This window comes from Pteropus medius, unplaced genomic scaffold (assembly GCF_902729225.1).
Source record: "Pteropus medius unplaced genomic scaffold, Ma_sr-lr_union100, whole genome shotgun sequence".
NCBI lineage: Eukaryota > Metazoa > Chordata > Mammalia > Chiroptera > Pteropodidae > Pteropus > Pteropus medius.
In genome coordinates this window covers 736,185-739,496 of record NW_024352947.1, presented here as the reverse complement: position 1 = coordinate 739,496, position 3,312 = coordinate 736,185, and the positions used below count along the sequence as shown (strand labels likewise).

General features: G+C 55.0%; 1 pseudogene; it reads left to right on the top strand.

Moving 5' to 3' along the window:
• Positions 1–345: 345 nt before the first annotated feature.
• LOC120592683 (uncharacterized) lies at positions 346–464 on the top strand (annotated as a pseudogene).
• The last annotated feature ends 2,848 nt before the right edge of the window (positions 465–3,312 follow it).

The following is a 3,312-nucleotide window of genomic DNA, read 5'->3' as shown; positions in this document are numbered from 1 at the left end:
AAAAGCCACTCGGCAGGACGAGAAACAAGTCGGAAAGGACACACCCCAAAATCCTCACAGCGGCTGCCTCTGTACCAGGAGGAGGGAGGTGCTTTTTTCTTTTATTTATATTACTAAGCTTTCTAAGTGTTTTGACAAGGGTCATGTATTGCTTTAATAATTAATTTTAAAATGCAATTTTTAGAAATGAAAAGCTGGTACATTTAGGCAACAGCACGAAGTATTCCTACCCGGGGTCCTCGAGCTGGACTCTGAGGTCAAATGCAATTGGATTCGATTCGTTTTTCATCCATTTAAAAACGTGGAAACTCTGACAGAGCAGCTCTCGTTTAAAACATAATGGCAGTCTACGGCCAGGCCACCCCGAACGTGCCCCATCTCGTCTGATCTCGGAAGCTAAGCAGGGTCGGGTCTGGTGAGTACTTGGGTGGGAGACCACTTAGGAAGAGCAGGTGCTGTAGGCATTTAAAAAAAAAAAGTAATGGCAGGTCCTCCTACATGAAACCATTTTTTCGCCACGTTCTTCTGAATTTAGAAATGCCGTTACCGAGACGGGTGAAGCACCCGGGCGATCACCAACTCGCCTAGCAATCTAGATGCACAGCTGGTAAAGGCGCCGACTGTCCAGTGGGTGCTGGAAGTGACTAGACAGAGTCTGCTTAAGAGAGAATTAAAAGAACAATTCTCTATGCCATCGAGGCCGTGGGAAACTTCTGTCAGGCAATAACACGACCGTAAGTGATTCTTGGGCCTTTTCCACATCGCCGGGAACCCGCTAGGATGCACGGCCGAAAACCCAAATGGTCCCTTTTGAGTTTCTCCTTCGTCTCTTCCCCATGTACGTTAAAGCATTTTGGGACCATTCGTTAGATCGGTATGCTTTCCACACATGGAACATGCCATCGGCGCTGAGGCTATTTTTAGAAATCATCCAGATGAAAGACTTCAAATGCCTGCTCATTATTTCTCTCTATTGGTTACGGTGGCACTCAGTTTCCACTATTAAACTGGACGTGGCATTCAATTAGTTCCTATGAATAGACTTTTCACGAGTAATTTGCTCTGCCGGTGTTTTCGGAAAGAATTAGCTGGACACACGTGCTCGTCACGGCTCGGAAACCACGGGCTCCCCGCAACCTGTAATCTTGTTAGACTTAATCATTTTTTTGGAACATGTCTGAATATACTCATCCCTCATGGAATTCAGGATCTTGGCAGTGTACTGTTGAGCGACCACTTTCATCGTCATTTTAAAAAATATAACACAAACCACACTGACATATATACCCGCTTTCTGCGACGGGCAAACAGAACACACCGGTGTGACGCTCGGTGCCACGGGTGTGGCACCAAATCGCTTCTCTGGCTCAGGACGTGGCACCGCGAACAACTTCGCTTCTCTGGCGTAAAGCGGTCGCGGTAAAATGGCATATTCCAAAAAAAGCAGGACGATTAAATAAATTACTTCCAGCAGCCCGAGCCACGCCAGCGAGGATGGCTGCGTCAGAAGCAACTGAGCATTCCAGAATGTCGGTTCCTTGGAACAAAGGAGAATCGAGCTGTTTTCTTTTGGCTGAAACCAACGGCGATACCAACAAAACAGCGACCTTCGAGTCACAGGCGATGCTACGAGAGGGAAGTCGCCCGGCAGCGGCGGTGACGGGCAGGACGCGAGGGCCCCCCCTGCGCTGGCCTCGCCGCCCACGCCTCTGCGCCTCAGGGGAGGCTACAGGGTGGGGGGCTCTGCAGGGCCGGTTGCAAGTGCCTTCTCAGGCCCTTAGGGACTTGAGCAATCGCACTGGGCTTAGCGGGGGCCTCTTCCCCCAGCAGGAACGCGACAGGAACATGCAAGAAGCACCTGGGGTCCTCTGCAGAACCGGCTGACGTCCACGTGGCATGAAGTCACGCTCCGGCCGCGAGGCCCTTCCTGGTTAGGCGTGACCCTCAGGACACAGCCCCCAAACCTCTGCACCACGAAGGTAAGATAAGACGAGTGGACAGCTCAAGGACTCTCCCCTGGTGGAGACACCACGCCGCGACCCAGAGGGGACCTCCCAGACGGCGCCGTCCCTGAGCCCGCGGCTCCTGAAGGCAGAAGCCGCTGCTGCCTCGTGGGCGGCTGTCTCCTGGGGCTGGCGCCTGAGCCACACTCACGGGACGAGGGAGAGGTTCGACGTGCGCCCTCACAGCCAATCTTGGCTTGATGATCCTTAAAACCAGAACCTTAAAGAAAAACTGCATAGGGTCTATAAGATGCTACCCTAAAGAAAAAGATCTAAGGACGTAGAAAAGAACCCCAAGCAAACGATCAAGAAAACGGGGCGCTGGGGTTCTTCCGCGCGCGTGTGTGCGCAACGGCCTCTCGCAAAAGAAGGAATCACGACGGTTAAACGAGTCACTTGCGTAAGGGTCGGGGGACCCAGGTTCGAGTCCTGGACTCGCGGGACCAACCTCATAATCTCGGGGTTATCTAACCCCTCTAAGACTCGGTTTCCCCATCTTACGTGTGAGAGTCCCGGTTCTCGTGGGACTCGTGCCGCCGGGTTACTGCGAGACGGTGAGGACAGAAGGCCTGCGCGTGGTTTCTGCAAAACAGCGGAGCCGCATTTCTAAAAAGTAAAAGTAATTCGAAGCGATTGCTGTGACGGCCCCAGCTTGTTGATTCAGATTTAACTCAATTCCGACGGCATCTCTTTAAAATTCGGCGTGCAGCCCCTGGGGCCCAGCACCTGAAGGGGGGACGTCAAGCTCGGAGGCGCTTCGGCCAGTCTTCTCGTGCCTCCTCTCCCGTGACCACAGTGGACAGCAGCGTCCTCCGTCCTCCTGGCTCGCTCCCGCCCCGCCCTCCACAGGTGCAGGCAGCACGGGCTCCCGTTCGCTTCCCAGCCGTGAGCCTGCGAGGGACACCATGACACGCAGGTGCGGGGTGTGGGCCCGTGAGGAAGAACAGGCCGTTCTCAGACCAGACGAGACGCGGATGCTGAGCTTCCCACGACAACCTGTGCCCCGTGCCCGCCCGTCTCCCTGGGCCACAGACACCGGCACGCAGGCGGTAGCAGGCGCTGGTGCCCCGGTGTTTTAAGGAAAAGTTAAAATGGCAAGCGTTGGCCGCGCCGTTATGGCAGCCACGTGGGCTGGTTCGGTTTTCCATTTTCATGCTCGGGGCCGCAGCTGCCGCCCGCTCCAATAGGAACGCTCCGTCCACCGGCCTCCGCCAGACCTGCGGGCTGGACGCGACCGTCCTTCCTGCTCCCCGGACCCCCTGCCACCGCCTGGGGGAGGAGCGGACCTGCAGAGCTCACACGTGAGCCT